This window comes from Pecten maximus, chromosome 1, assembly GCF_902652985.1.
Source record: "Pecten maximus chromosome 1, xPecMax1.1, whole genome shotgun sequence".
Taxonomy (NCBI): Eukaryota; Metazoa; Mollusca; class Bivalvia; order Pectinida; family Pectinidae; genus Pecten; species Pecten maximus.
Window position 1 is genome coordinate 57,833,868 of NC_047015.1, and position 18,310 is coordinate 57,852,177.

Below are 18,310 nucleotides of genomic sequence, written 5' to 3' on the forward strand. Positions count from 1 at the left end.
ATAATGTGATTTTTCACCACAATATGCCAATAACTAAATAGTAATGACCATCATCTCCGAAGCACTGCGTGAAATATCATTGGCTGACATCCACCAGTATTATCGAAATATTGGATATTTAAATGTTTAAATTGGACCTCAAGTTCAACGCAGTTAATGAATAATACAAAGTAAACGGATTATTGTAGTTAATTTTTCTAATATACATATTTTGATATTCCGAAACGTTTTCAGTAACAAAAACAGGTTACATTTAAAATAGTTCTAATAGACTATCCAAGTTTTTGGCCAAAATACCATACAGGCAAGTGTCATAACTCAAGTCTTTTTTATATTCATCTATGTTTCGTTCTGTGATATAAGATTTTTAACTTATTGTGTAGGCTTATCTATTAAAAGAATATTTATTTTTTTTATATGGTTATAAAAGCCTATCTAACACTCTTTCCCTCGTATTCTTTTTAAAATTCTGCAAATCAACGCGTACTTTTAAGCTACTCGCTACTTAAAATGTGATTGTGATATGTTGAACACTTGATGAATACACCATTTTAAAACTACATGTTAAAAAAAATCTAGGTGCTTGCATAAAAAATAAATTTTGAAAAAAATGATTCGGAATTTTTGACCGACTATTTTAGCCCCGCCTACTTGCAAAACTGCAAGTACATTGTACGTCAATCGAACGTTTGTATTCGAACTTGTAGTGTTTCACTGATTGGTCAACCAATCAGAAACGTTTGGCTTCTGAGAGTCGCCGAATTGTGTGGGACATCAAAGGGTTACAAACTATTTACCGTTAGTTCTTTTGCTAAATAATATGCGGTATTGCTGTAAATTTGGCATTGATCTTTTATGTCCTGCATGCTCTAAAATGTTAGCGTAAGCATTTTGCAATTCTGACAACCAGCAGGGAGCTTTGTCACATCAGGTGCACCATTTTGACTTGTTTCTGATGTTGATGGTTCCTGCGGGGCGAGCTGAAATTTCTTCCAAAGAAACAGGTCTTCGGATTTTTCTTTGTCCCACTTTAACCAACGGTTGATTGCGTTCCCTACCACGTAATGACTAGTTATATCAATTAGTGGGTTTGACTAGAACCATCACCTAGGGACAGCATTCATAGTTTGTGTATAGATAAGCTCATATAAATAACAGAGTTTTTTCTTTCTTTGTTTTGCGTTTTTTTTGTTGTTGTTGATTTTTGTGGGTTTTTTTGCTGTTGTTGTTGTTGTTGAAAACTGATGTGTACGCATTTGCGTATTTGCGTATAGGCAGCTACGCGCTTGAATACGACTGCATTTCAATCAGGAATATGATTTTATTAATGTGTCATTTGAAAAGATGCATCCACTTTTTAACTGCATATCTGCATTTTGCATTGACCGCTACATTGACCAATCGCATACTTCATCTTGACCAGTAACGCCACCTGTCGCGTCATATCCGGGGACAAAAGAATATTATGCTATGCCGAAAAATTGGCCAAGAACGACAACTCTGTTGGGACTGATAGTGAACAGAGCTTGTAGCATTATACCGGAAGCTAGATGAAGTCAATTACCATTGAAGAAATTAATAATTCTATAAAAAATTGAAACGGGGAAAATCACATGGTATAGATGGTATTTTGAAAGAATGATTTTTACATGGCAAAGATATTTTGTTACCTACATTATCAACTTGTTTATAATGGACAAGATGAGTAGAACCAGAGGTCACGATAAGAAAATATTCAAAAAGCGATGTCGTCTTGATGGAAGGAAACATTTTTTCAGTTACCGAGTTATTGATTTATGGAATAGTTTGCCACAAATTGTTGTCAATGCTGATTCTGTCATAAAATTTGAAATAATGTTAGATGATCATTGGAAAAATAACCGTTTTTATTCATGAATGTACAGGAACTAATATAAAGCCATTAATTGCATACGGAAATATTTATATTATACTATGTATTGATATTGATATGGATATAGAGGCTACAAGCCTGCGTCCATTATTTATGCTAATAAATGCTAATAAATAGCATTTTAACTCTGAATATTTTCCATCAGATTGGTCGGCGTCTGTTATAACCCCTGTACATAAGAAGAGTGATATATCAGATCCTAATAATTTCAGGGGAATAAGTATTGTAAGTTGTTAAGGAAAATTGTTCACTTCAGTGTTAAATAGTTCTGGTTCAGACCAGGGCCCAGTTGTTCAAAAGTTGATTAGCTTAGCGAAAATCCCATTTCGCCTTTACTTCAAAACCCGAGTGTGTACCGGTATATTCATTAAAACAGGCAGGTAGGAAGAAACTGAGGAGTGTTATAGTTTTATTAAATTTTGTCAAGTTAGTTTTACCAGCAATGATTTTATCAGGATTTTAAAATTGTTGTTCAACTGTCATGTAGCTTAATCACCTTTTGAACAACTGGGCCCAGGACTTTGCACAGTTGATGCAATTTTTTGTTTACATTTTGTTATAAAAAAGTTTTTTAGTAGAAATCAACGACTTAACTGTTGTATTTTTGATTTCAGAAAAGCGTTCGACAGAATTGATAGGCTCAAAAACTCCAATAAGAAGAAAAATCCTCAGAGTAATAATATATATATATATATATTTATATATATATTTACATATCTATTTCTAGTAATACGCATCCAACATTTGTTTGTTAGGATCCAGTACCTATATTGGTTTATACCGTCGTTATTACTTACTAGACCCTATATATATATATATATATGTATGTACAAGTGAAATCATGCGTAAAATTGAATGGAAAAAGTTTTCTGGCTTTTTCGATTGTGATTATGATGTTTATTACAAGGCGAAATATTATCGCCGATACTTTTTTCGATGTATATTAATGATTTCTAACAACTACACACTACGAACTAACAATAAATATAGAATTCCCCACTACATACTTGTTCCTCCTCTATACCTTCCTCTCTTCAGATGTGGAATGACCTCGACGTAACTACTAGATCATCACCTTCATTGGCAACTTTTAAGAAAACTATATCCAGATCTTCTGAAGATAAATATCCAACTTTTTAAAAAAAAAATTGGTGACAGAAAGACTAATGTGATACATACTAAATTACGACATAGATTTTGTCAATTGAAGTATGATTTGTTCCGTACAAACCTAATAAACAGTCCCGAAAGTAGCTGTGTAAATCGTTGTGAGAGTGTCTATTGTTTTTTATTTGAATGTGATAACTATGTAAATTGCAGGGATGTTTTATTTGATAATTTAAGAAAACTTGAATATTAATATAACTTTGAATGCTTTATTGTATGGCAATAAACTGTATGTCGAAAATATAAACTTAAGTATTTTCAGGCAGGTTCGTCATTATATCGAGTCCAGCAAAAGATTTTAAGCTATACATATTTACATATCTATAAATATATAAAGAATGTGTTGTTATGTAAATGTATTAATATTGTCTAGGCCATTGAATGATGTATTATTTAATTGTATATTGGTAGAGGGTTTTTATAAGTTGTAAAAACTTGTGCCCTATCCTTTTGTTCAAATGACAATAAAATAAGTTTAAACTAAACTATAATGATTTTGAATAATTTTTCATAAACAACTGTAATAGTTATTACAATTTTAAGAACTCGGTTTATATTTATTACTATATGCTGACGATATGATTTTATTCTCCGAGTCTGTTGAAGGTCTTCAAGAAATGCTGAATAACTTGGAGGTATATTGCAGGCAGTGGAATTTAACAGTTAATGTTGAAAAAACTGAAATAGTTATCTTTCGTCAAGCAGGTAGAGTAAGAAACAATGAGAAATGGTATTATAAGGATAGACTCGTTAAATGCGTGGATACTTTTTCATACTTAGGAGTAATGTTAAGTTACAATAATAATTGTACTAATATCCAAAACAACTTTCTGCATGCCCGAGCACTGAAAGCCATGTTTTCATTATTTTCAAAATGTTCAAATTTAAATCTAAATATCAAAACTATGCTACATCTTTTTGATATATATTTGGTTGTATACCCTTTTTTTGCTTGTGAAGTTTAGGGTGTATGTAAAAACCTTGATATAGAAACGTTTTATATGCATTTTTGTAAGAAATTATTAAAAGTAAAAATAAAATAAATAAATAAAAAGATAAATAAATAAATAAATGAAAAAAATAATTAAAATAAGTAAATCAAAAAAGATAATAAACAAATAAATAAATAAACGTATTTGAATTGTTATGACATTATTTCGTGACGTGGTGGTCTAAGTATAAACATTTTTACGTTGTTTTCAGATATACAGCCCCAGTCATGATAAACAATACTACTGTACATATGTAACTATTTAATAAAGAAGGGCTTAACCAGATCGTTACATAAAATTACATGACGGGATTACTCTGGATTATCCCAATCTAGATTATCTATGACGTATACTGTGTCACTAAGTGAAATATAATCCCACCATGTTACATCATTGTATTATGTTATAGGAGTGACGGTCCACAGAGACAAGGGAGGCTACTCATACTGACTTACCGGAGATATAATCCATTATCAACAGTACTTACGGCTCAACAAGCCCCCAATTGCGATTGTAAGCCCCCTATGAAGATGGAATGGGATACCATGGATTCAGTAATGATTAACATAATATCCACATGATCCCCCCCCCCCCCCCCCCCCCCCCGCAAGAAAACCCCAACAAAACAAAACAAACAAAAACAAAAATAACAAGAAATATCTTTACAAAAGATAAACGGCATAGTTTTAATGCTGGTGGTTAATTATAATGTAAAACTGCTGGTGAAATAAATCAACGAACTAATGCGTTTCAGCACGGATAACAAAATGATATCAGTTTGAATAATTTTTGGTGATAATAAGATTGTATTTGAATCAGGAATATAATTTTATCAATGTGTCAATTGAAAAGATACATCCACGTATTCAGCTTGCATTCAATCTTAATTTTGTTTCGTGTTTAACTGCATTACTGCATACTTTGTTTACCGCTACATTGACCAATCACATACTTCATCTTGACCAGTAACGCCAACTGTCGCGTCATATCCGGGTCCAAAAGAATATTATACGGCTATGCCGAAAAAAATAAAATCCAAAACCTATAGACAACAGCAGATAGTCATAATGTCACGCCAAAATCATACATATCCAGGGATTGCTTCCCTAACAGTTTAACATATCAATCTATTTATTTGAACCATCAGCTTACAAATTGTACAGTAAATATCGTTCGGTTGAGCGTAAGACTAGTATGCCAGAGGTCCCGGGTTCGATCCCTAGCGGAGGTAGTGATTTAAATTTAATAAAGCACGCGCTCTGCTACACATAAATCACTATATTGTGGATGAATAGAACCAATTTGTTATGTTTAGATATGAGGGGACCTCCATTTGCGTGTTATTAGGAATAAAAGTAGTCTTTTGAGAATAGGGCACATGTAAAAAAAAAATAATACTATTTTAAGATTCAATATAAATTATAACAATACTATTTACAGAATTAAGTACCTTTATTGGAAACTACTGAAAATCTACTGATATATGATGATCGATATTTTTACATATCATTATTGTATAAAGAACTTTCAAATTACCAGGCTTGTTGAACTTTAAGCTTAGAAATAATGTTTTAACCTGTTTTTGTCATCATTCCTCTGAAGAAATAGACATACCGTTTTCATCCTGTTTTTGTTGTCATTTTCTGCCGAGTCTTGCAACTTCTATAAATTTCTAAAACATGAACTCTTCAAGACTATTGAATAGCCGATGGAGTACACAAGAATGTCTCATGATTTTCTCACACAATTTTTTTTTTTAATTTCCATCTCATTCAGGTTTTGACTCGGGGTACAGACACGTCCTGAAGGACAGATCATTACGCGTAATACTGTTAACGTACTAAATTTGACTCATTTACCTTACCAACAATGGTTGCCATAGAAACCAATGTATATAGACTATAATTAGCTCAATCATAATTTAGCGAGATGCTCTCGGCGCCGAAAACGCTGCCAAATAAGATTACCGCTGAAATATGTTAGTTTATGGTACAAGTACTTAACTTGTGCTAACTTAAAGATATATTCCTCCTCTTGGTTTTTCCCTGAGTCCGAGAAAGATTTTCTGCGACAAAGCCTCACGTGACCTATTAAAATCTCTTGTTGTGCATATTCGTCCGTTTGATGTCCGTCCATAAAAATAAAATGTTTGACTTCTACTCAAACACTCATGAATCAGATTGAATGAAATACTGTAGGAACCTTCCGTGGAGACATGCGCCAAAAGTGAGAAATATTTTCCCCCTGTCGTAGGGGCTCTGAAGGATGAACCGGACATATCGGCTTAACTTTCCTCATTCTTCTTTTTAATGATGGACGGCTCGTGAGTTACTCCATCAATTTGTGAATTCCATTTCCCCTGGGCTTCACGTTCGCCCGTAGTAGAGTTGACATTTACTATAATTTATATAATAGGAAAATCAAACTTTTGAGTAACTTTTGTTCATTTACAGTTTTAGATAATTAGTATTAGGCTGGGCTTGTAAGGATGGGACGATGATTTCTTTGAATACGTATATGAGTATCAAAATATATTTCAACGTTCTTTTTATTTATGTTAGATTTAAGTTTTAGTCTCTGAAATATAAAATTTTTTACAAAATTACCGATAATAAGACTTTGAAGGAAAAATATAGAAACAATCAATCAGGCAAAAGAGATAATCACTCGCTTTCAGCTTCCTTTTCCGAGACTGACCGACGGCAGGAATATTGATAATTTGATATACCTGGTTATATTACATAATTGATCATAATTTATTTGTACGTCACGGTTGATCAATCTCTAGAGTATTCAAGATTCATTATTTCTGTTTAATTATAAAAAGATGTGCTATGTGTCTTTTAAAATCCTATATAACCTGAGATACCCATGTCTGTTATACATGTATGTCTCTGAACTAGTTTTAGTTAAAAACCGCGAGTTGTCTTTCTTCACCGGAATTTGTGTTGCGTCTTGATAATCGGGGCGAATTCTTGTACGTTATTCCCGGTTCCGACCTGTTTTCCCTTACTACACTTTCCAAATTTTCTGCAAAAATCCTAATTAATAATAATAATAATAAAAAATAAATAAATAAATGAAAAGTAAATAAATAAATAAAAATTCTAAAACTTAAGAAATATTCAACTTGTATTTTTAAGATTTAAAAACCTTAGGGAATGTGACTGGTCATCTCTCTTTGGTGCTTTGTTTTTTAATTGAAGGCGCATTCACACCTTAAAACTAGAGTACTTACAAGACATAGATAACCCCTTAATACATGCGTGTGCCTCTTAACCTGAGCTTAATCTGAATACACAAGATTAAAAAAAAAAAATTTTTGATATGAACTTCCAAGTTATGCTATACAATGAGGACTATGAATATGTTTGTTTTTGTTTAACATCCTATTAACAGCCAGGGTCATTTAAGGACGTGCCGGGTTTTAGAGGTGGGAAGAAAGCCGGAGTACCCGGATAAAAACCACTGGCCTACAGTCAGTACCTGGCAACTGCCCCACGTAGGTTTCGAACTCTCAACCCAGAGGTGGAGGGCTAATGATAAAGTGTCGGGAATGATAAGAAACAATATTAATAAAAAAAACTTCACATCAGTTTTACATTACTAAGAACATTTTATACTTATGATTTTGTTTTCTGTTAAATAGCCCTGATGAAGCTAGATTTTCTGTGTGATAATATACAATGTTAAACCTGTACAATAATTCCTAGATCTCTACCATATTTACATATTGTTGTCATGGATATTATAATTTCCATTTATGTTCAATCAATACCACTCTACATTTTCTAGTAATGTACATCTTATGTAAATTTCACACTGGGCATATTGCATTGTATTTTCTACTCCAGGGCTTTCTGGTTTTGCCTACGCTTGCATCAATAGAAAGAAATCAGATGGCATTCATTGTCGGATATGAGTGCCACGATTATCATACTGACATCCTGCAGTACGTGTCTTATATTGCTGAAGAAAACATACTCCCCGTCGATGATGAAAAAAGTACATGCGCAACGTAAACTTTAACCTAAATGCTACATTTTGATGAATAAATTAAAATTTTCCATGGAATAAAAATATTTAGAAATTCAAATATATACGTATTTCGGATATAAGAATTGATATTTCACTTGTATCTGTTTCATTTTGAGTTTGCTTTAGTCTACTTGGCATTCGTTTTGATTATACATGTACATATATGAAAGACAACTTTGATCATTTGAATGAATATACATGTATTTACATTCATGAATACCAGGTAAATTGTTATATCTATATAGAAATTATACACTGTATGTAATGTTAAAATGTTTAAAGTGTACCCTGAATGATTTTATTGTGCCCGTCAAATTTGATAAGATTATATATGGTATGGCATTGTCCGTCATATTTTTTCAACCAATCTTTTTGAAACTTGGTATACATTATAGTCATGATATGTGTTTCCCTAAACAGCATTTGAATCGTCTTTGCAAAAGTTAATGTCTTTTGTTTATTTTAGCATTCTTATTTTTGTCTGGAGATCTCCTACATTTTTCAACTGATTTCTTTGAAACTTGAAAGGCTTTATAATCATGACATCAAGTTGTCTTTAACGAGTTGGAGACTACTTCAGTAATAACTTCTGATAATTAGTATTTCTCAAGCTGTTAGAAAATATTTTCACTTAATTTCTTCACAGTGCATTATTTTACAACAGTAAATATCTATAACAAAAACCATAATTCGACATTTTAACTTACAATTTCTTACATTTTAAGGTGATGTAATTGTAAAATGTCTTTACTACTCACTGTATAATCATTTCTATATACTTATTTTTCCGTCGTTTGTACGCCGTATTCAAAAATTAAATATTATAAGCTTTGATGTTAATCATTTTAGTTGCATAGGGGTAAGAAGGTTTACGAACTTTTGTAAGCATCCGCTACACGGATTCATACAGTTTGTAAACAAGCTTTTTTTTCATACCCCAATGAAACTAAAAAAAGTATATTCGATCCTTGGAATACTGTCATATTTATCTCACATATATTTTGTTGAGTTTTATAGATTTCCATGTTTTATATGAATTCACAAATTGAGTTATTGTGGCTCTCATTACAGGTCACCAGTATGGTACAAAAACCTGTATATACAGACCACCTCTGGGTTACAGAAACCTGAACCTGACTATATAGGCATGTATGTTACAACAAACTGTCTATGTAGACCATTTTTTTTCTGTTACAAAAACCTGTATATACAGGCCACCTCTGTGTTACAAAAACCTGTATATACAGGCCACCTCTGTGTTACAAAAACCTGTATATACAGGCCACCTCTGTGTTACAAAAACCTGTATATACAGGCCACCTCTGTGTAACAAAAACCTTCATATACAGGCCACCTCTGTGTAACAAAAACCTTTATATACAGGCCACCTCTGTGTAACAAAAACCTTTATATACAGGCCACTTCTGTGTAACAAAAACCTTTATATACAGGCCACCTCTGTGTAACAAAAACCTGTATATACAGGCCACCTCTGTGTAACAAAAACCTTTATATACAGGCCACTTCTGTGTAACAAAAACCTTTATATACAGGCAACCCCTGTGAAGTCCACCTGTCTATGAAGTCCAACTGTCTATGAAGTCCACCTGTCTATGAAGTCCACCTTCCTATCAAGTTTACCTGTCTATGAATTCAACCTGTCTACGAAGTCCACATGTCTATTAAGTCCATCTGTCGATGAAGCCTAATTTCTTTTATTTTCGATAGCACTTCTGCTTCAGGTAGTACGCCAAATTAAAAAAAATTATGATTGCACAATCATTGCTAAAATCTTTAAACGACAATGACCAAGAGGTCAAGGGACTTGACATTGGCCAGTAGCATACTGAATTTGTTCATATGAATGACCTTGGACTACATTCAATGTCACGCGGGTCAAATGTGTTCAAATCTTAAAATGACTTCTCAATAACCAAAAGGCCCATGGAGTTGATATTGTGTCTGTAGCATGATTGGATGAAGGGCTACCAAGTTTGTTCAAATGAATGACCTTGACCTACAATCAAGATCACAGGCTTAAATCTTGAAACAATGATTTCTCAATAGCCAAGAGACTCAGAGACTTGATATTAGGCCAATAGTATGCTGGTATGAAGGTTTATAAAATGTAATGACTTGAATAAATCTATTCTACTCTGATATTTCAATAAAGTGGTTATCAGCTGAGTATCTGCAGACATGACCTAGATCAACTTCAAAGTTGCTGTTGAATCATGTCAGCGATGCAGGCTCATTTGGCCTCTTGTTCTTTCAATACTCTGACACATACAGACTTGATAATTATATATATATATATATATATATAATTAAAAATATATAATGTCCTTGTGATGGGTATACATAGTAATAATAATAAAAAACACAAACCAGAAATTCACACTAGCGCTTTCAACATGCTTTGAGAGCAAGCTCTTCAGGTGTAATGAAAGGATTTATTTGTGACGTCATCACTGTGTGTCATGGTTACGTCAAAACAACATAGATTGATGACGTCATAAAAGACAATGATCAAAAGTACACATAAATACAAAATTGATGATCATTGTCTTTTATGACGTCATCAATCTATGTTGTTTTGACGTAACCATGACACACAGTGATGACGTCACAAATAAATCCTTTCATTACACCTGAAGAGCTTGCTCTCAAAGCATGTTGAAAGCGCTAGTGTGAATTTCTGGTTTGTGTTTTTTATTATTATTACTATATATATATATATATATATATATAGCACATCTATAACATCTATATTTATAGATGTGCTATATATATATATATAGCACATCTATAACACAAATGACTGGCTACAAAAGTATGCAAATCGGTGACCATGACCTTCTATAAGTTCAAGGTAACGATAGTCAAATGGCCAGTCAGGGAAAAGAAGCTAAGAGGAAACGTAGGTAAAACGTAGGTAAAACGCAGGTAAAACGTAGGTAAACGTAAGTAAAACGTAGGTAAATGTAGGTAAAACGTAGGTAAAACGTATCAAGGCGACCCTAAGAACGATAACATGTCTTCGATCATTTCTTGAATGGAAATCCTATGTTTTGATCTTGGTCAGATCTAGTTAATAATGTAATTAAACGAAGACGATATATATGTGATTAATTCTTGTTTAGATATTGAAATATTACCCGGTATTAATATCTAACTAGATATACTGGCTTTGTTCCTGTTAGCCCGAGTTTCCTCTGGCCCTGACACCGTGTCTGGGGTAGGGCCCCTACACCAGACATGGTGTCAGGGTCAGAGGAAACTGGGGTAGGGCCCCTACACCAGACATGGTGTCAGGGTCAGAGGAAACTGGGGTAGGGCCCCTACACCAGACATGGTGTCAGGGCCAGAGGAAACTGGGGTAGGGCCCCTACACCAGACATGGTGTCAGGGCCAGAGGAAACTGGGGTAGGGCCCCTACACCAGACATGGTGTCAGGGCCAGAGGAAACTGGGGTAGGGCCCCTACACCAGACATGGTGTCAGGGTCAGAGGAAACTGGGGTAGGGCCCCTACACCAGACATGGTGTCAGGGCCAGAGGAAACTGGGGTAGGGCCCCTACACCAGACATGGTGTCAGGGCCAGAGGAAACTGGGGTAGGACCCCTACACCAGACATGGTGTCAGGGCCAGAGGAAACTCGGGTTGGGGGTCCTACACCAGACATGGTGTCAGGGTCAGAGGAAACTGGGGTAGGGCCCCTACACCAGACATGGTGTCAGGGCCAGAGGAAACTGGGGTAGGGCCCCTACACCAGACATGGTGTCAGGGCCAGAGGAAACTGGGGTAGGGCCCCTACACCAGACATGGTGTCAGGGCCAGAGGAAACTGGGGTAGGGCCCCTACACCAGACATGGTGTCAGGGCCAGAGGAAACTGGGGTAGGGCCCCTACACCAGACATGGTGTCAGGGCCAGAGGAAACTGGGGTAGGGCCCCTACACCAGACATGGTGTCAGGGTCAGAGGAAACTCGGGCTATGTTACTGTGTGATTCCACGACTAAGGCGTATATAGATCTTCGTTGTCATTGTAGGTCAAACTTACCGTTACAGAAAAGTCGTCAACAAACATAACAATACGAATAATTGTTTACGCATTATTACGCACGCTTCTACTGGCTAAAACAGTTAATATTTGTTGTTTCCATCAACCCTGCATTTATCAAAAACATTCACATGCGTAAAAACAATAAAATATATCTTTCAAATTATGATTCCCCCAATTTTCCAAAAAGCTAACAAGGCTTAAGAAGTTTGGGACCTCGTTATAAAATTACTTAGTTCAATGTACAATATAAGATGATAACATATATCTGTGTATCGAGCACGATATTTTTTTTTTTTTTTTTTTTCAAATTTTGTTCGAGCTCCTACATATGCGCTTTATTTTCACTAGATTTTCTCTTTCATTTTTATTCGCAAGCAGAATTATTGATAAGTTTGAATAAATAATATTGATGTTAACAAGATATACCAGTAATACAGATTCAACGTATGGGAGTATACCTGTGTGGGTAGGTAGCATTTCGCAGGTGGGGATATCCCCCATTTTATTTGATCCAAGCCCATAATTGTATCCCCCGTTTAAGGTCGGAACATTACAATATATATATTTATCTATAGAATGCATTTACAAATACACCGATGTATTGAATGTTTATACATAGTTATGCATTAATACTATGTATCACGTATGAATATATTATAATTACGTGTGAATCTTTCAGGTATACTCTAAAACTGATTTTACACTTTATATACCAACTCATAAATATATATTGTAAAGTGTATACATGTATATAAATATATATATATGACGTCATAAAATGATGTACCGAATACAATTCATAATCCCCTGAAGAGCGGCACGTTGTAGCCGCGAAAGTACTAGGGAGACAGCAGATCAGTGTTTGACTTTATATTTTATAATTATTCACCGTCACATGGACATTTTAACTTTATTCTATATATATATGATGTGTATTATGTAATTGTACCGAATGATTTGAATTGATTTACATGTTCTTCATTTCATTCTACTCTTCATCTTTGGTGGCAATACAGATACTAATGATTATACAAGTTCTTTAAAACATTTTTGCATAATGCTGAAATGGTTAAATACATAACAGAATTATAAGAACTTCATTAAATATGGACATAAAAAATCACTGCGAGAACACACAATGCCGAGAATACCACTTAACCAATAAAGTGTCCTTCGACCACTTTAACACAGACCTGGGCTTGCCGCCTCTCATTTGCTATCTAGCGTATAGTTATCACAGCCCTGATAATTATTAGTCTTTCTTTGTCTGTCGTTTGTCTGGTGTTCATATTTGACTTCTTCTTTTAGACCATTGAACCAAGTAAGAATTGACTTGACAGAAATGATCGGTCGAGTAATGCAATCTAAAGGTGTATAAATGCTTGGCATCAACCATATAGGGGTGACATAAGAGATCTAATACAGGTGGAAAACACTATATAATGAACCTTAAATAAGCGGTCACCTGTCTAACGCGGCCAACGCCCAAAAAATCTGCCCCGAGTCGTCGTATCGTCCTATATTAAGCGGCCATTTTGTCCGGAAGTAGACATCCGCGGTGATCACATGACCAGGTATTTTTATCGATCGTCACGTGATTTGTTTTTGTTTACGATAATCCCCGCATAGAACCCTTCACGCTGGTCAAGCTTTGAAAACAGGATTTATAATTATAATATGATAAATTCAATAAACTGTTGAAAAAAGAAATGGGCAACGGGCCGTTTCTGGCCAACCTGGTTTAAGCAGCCACCTGTCTTAAGCAGCCAATATCAGTCCGTTCCTTTGGTGGCCGCTTAATACAGGTAACGACTGTAAATAGCGCACTATCTAATTTATGAAATCACTTGAATGCGCTTCACGTAATATGATATAATAATACATTTTATTTCTAGTGTTACACAATGTACAGAACATGTATATGTTTTTTTCTGGTTTCATTTATTGTTTTAAATATTTCATTTGCATAAATGTAAACACAAATGGATTTTTTCCTGATGCATATCAACGTTGAAGTAAATCATCAAAAAACAGAAACTCAAATATTGAATTTTGACAAATATAACAATTATTATTGACAGATATAACAATTGATATTGACAAATATAATAATTAATATTGACAAATATAACAATTTATATTGACAAATATAACAATTTATATTGACAAATATAACAATTTATATTGACAAATATAACAATTAATATTGACAAATATAACAATTTATATTGACAAATATAACAATTAATATTGACAAATATAACAATTTATATTGACAAATATAGCAAGTGTGGCAAGTGGTCTCTTTTCCCTCTCAACTTGGTGGAAATTGTACAGGATAGGAGGGAGTAGAGTTGGGTCAAAAGTAGGCAGGAGGTTGGTTTCTTTTACCTTTGACAGTGAGTCATGGCTGCTTGTTTCTTGTACAACATTATGATGAAAATTACATGTTGTGTGAATGACAGAAAAACATCCTGATTTAATGTCAAATGCGTTCAGCTATCTTACTTTATCTGGTGTATACCTTATACCATATCGATTTCGATGAACACAAATAAAGTACAAATATTGAAAATAGTTCTTCCACCATTATGGCAAATGGTCTCTTTTCCTTCTCAACTTGATGGAAATGGTACAGGATATGAGGAAGTAGAATTTGGTTAAAGTAGGCAAAGGTGTTTTTTTTTTCTTCGACGGTAAATCATAGCTGGTAGTTCTTTGTATGGTATAATGTTGAAAATAGTGTAAATGATAGAAAATCATCCTGATTTTATACTTAATACAATCAGTTGCCTTATTTTTGGTAGGATATTTGCACCATCATGTGATAAATTCAAATGTGGGGTCAACATTTTTCATCAAATTAATTATGAAACTAACTTTTCCGGATTGAAGCTTCTTATATATACCCTTATCGTTTTGTATTGATCATATTTTGAAATTCTAAGCCGGATCCGATGCTAATGTTAATTCTCTATAGACGTTGGACCCTACCTTTGGTTAATGTTTAAGAGTTTGTAAAATAATATTATAACAGAACAGTAGGTCAAACCGTCAGTTACTGTATAAACATGTGTAGAGATTACGCCATCATCGGACGACAGCCTATAATACTGGGTTATCTGATTTAAACACTCTGAACACCTGTTGAAACCTGAAAGCTGTTCAGAATGTTCAAGTCAGTTGCGTTCTATAAATTTCTATATAAATGGTGTTTGTTTTTGCCTGACAATTTAACCAAAAGAAGCCACACAGTTTGTTTTTGAATTCCTAAACTTCTAAATCATGACATATCATCAGATAATGCCGTTCATTAAAAATATCCTTTAAAATCCAAATCTAGATAAATGTATCTTAATTCAAAATGTCAAATGACCCACTGCGTCTAGAGCTGCCTATGTACTAATATTAATTGTTTAACTGCTCGTTTATACTCGGGACATGTTATAGTAAGTCATATTGCTTCATTGTTCTTTAGGATTGAATGTTCTTGCGCGCTCGAGCGCAATGCTTTGTTTAATTTGTGACAATGGGTTCGTCGTTAGCTTTGTTGTCTCTCGTTTAGAGGCATCGGAAGGTAGGCTGGTGGAGGTCACACATGGACGATGATTCGAGTTTCGAATTTAATATCTGTTTGATATGAAGTGTACGCGTGATTCATTACCGACTTTAGATCAGTTTGGACTAATCAAGACATATTAAATCGCTGCCATTTTATAGGTAGGAATCACGACAAGAGACAGTTACGCGAGGGAATACCTGGCAACAGCAGCTACAGGTAAGTCAATTATATCAATATGTTTATTTGTTATCAAAACTCTTTCATATGTCAAGACTCCAATACCGACATCCTACCTCTTACTGACAAAACCATTTTTAGCGTTTGTATTAAACAATACGGCAATTAGAATGTACAAAAACATATCAATTGTTTTTTCTTCTGTTGTTTTGAAATTCATTCACAATTTTCGATGAAAGAAATCACTTTAACTATGAATTCTACATCAGTTAGAATCCTAAGTGTTCATTATGCTGAGATGACGTATATTATGGTTTTTTTTTGTTTTTATTTTTGTTTTATGTTTTTTTAACAGAATTTTAATCGACCGTGATAGATGTTTAGTATACTTAAGTTGCCCCACTTCGATCCCCATTAGAAACTCTAGTTACATATAGGTATACAAAATATACATAACAGCCATATACCCTACCTATAACAGTACATCTCATCACGAATATCTCCTAAGTATGGGCGAATCATTAGACCATACACGGACTGTTACAAAAGTATCTGGTTTTCAATATCCATCGATCAAAGTTATTGATTTTTTTCTTCACGGGGAATATTTTTGAGTTATTTGTGTGACAGGGATTATTTTGAATCCATAACAAAAAATGTATGTATATATTGATTGATAAATTGTGTCGCGTTGTGCCATTGCAATCCATAAACCAGCAGAGAGGTATTTTATATTTGATACAACTGCATAATGTATGCCGTCCTTAAAAAGCCGTCGCTGTCGATACTCTAAATTCAAATTTCAATTAATTTGTTGTTTGGCCTTTCGGCCAATCAGATTTTACATCATATGTAAGACATAGATATATATATATCAGTAATATAACATTGGAGAATGATACACCCTTGGGTATTGAATATTACATATATTATATAATATAAAGTACGATATACGGTAAAACTTACAAATATATAATTCCATTGTTATCGTGAACAGCAGGTTATGTATATACTTGCTTCATGCATGCATGTACATGGATGTATCCATCCATCCATCCATCAATCCTCCCACATCCATCCATCCATCCATCCATCCATCCATCATCCCACATCCATCCATCCATCCATCCATCCATCCATCCATTTATATCTATACAGTAATAAGAAGATGTATGATTTTGATTTTCAAGCAATTGATCATTATTAATGGAAACATTTAACTTCTTCTCTCACAACTGTCAACCGAAAAATCTCAACAGCAGACCTTTCTGGTCAAATATATAAACACACACATACATGTATATACACACATATATGCGCACATATTTCCACAAGCTGTTCAATTCAGATACATCATTAGAACATAGGAGCTGCATAAATTTGTATACATTTGGCTTCTTCTATAGCATGGTTTGATTATTTTCTTTGTCGAATATCTAGATTATGGACAAACAATTCCAAAATGGTATTCGTCTTCAGTCTCCTCGAGGTTAAACTTCGTAAATTTTCTTTCATTTCGTTCAATGTTTCTGAATCGGCCACCTTCTATATTAAGTTTATGTGAAGCCATTCTAATTCTTGCGAGTTCTTTTTGAAACTTACTATCATTTACTTTCATTATATGATTTTGTAAAGTGAAACATTTGTTAAGTATTGAAAAAATATGACCTTTTGGAGATGACATTATGGTTTCTTGACATTTTTTTTGAAAAAATATCACATAATCTATTTTAATCATATAAAATGAGGTGTTGTCGACTTCATCTGACTCCCAGATATATCCAAGGCCAATATTATATAATTCTTGTTTAACATTCATTAACCACGTATCGTCGTTCTCCGATATACCATTATAATATGATTTTAGATTACATTTGTTTGCATTTCTCAATTTTATCCAATATCTAAAGATTCAAAATTTCTTATAATACTTAAAGGTTATCGTCCTAATTTCATAGATAAAGTTTGTTGCATGTATTTTGTAACATTTAAAAAAAAATTATCATCATTTTACAAAAAAACTGATTTGCATGTTTTCGACATCGGGCCCTCGATGGAATCACCAAATTTTAGTAGCATAATTTACATCACTGCTTACGAATGTGTCAAAGACAGAAGTTATAGCATGTCTTTATCCGCATTTTCCCATGGGTTTGTCTAAATTTACCATTAAAATTCATCAGCATACCGAGATAATTGGGTAGATGGGAGTTGGGTGGGGGTGGTGATGTGTTTTCAAATATTTTTGGCTCGTCTTTCCTATCTTAAGGAGTACCACGAGAAGAATTTGACCACTAAATATAAATTTTAAAAAGAAATCATATATTTGGATGTATGACAGATTTGATTGACTTAACAATACATACATATTTAATAATGATACATTTGACCAATGTAT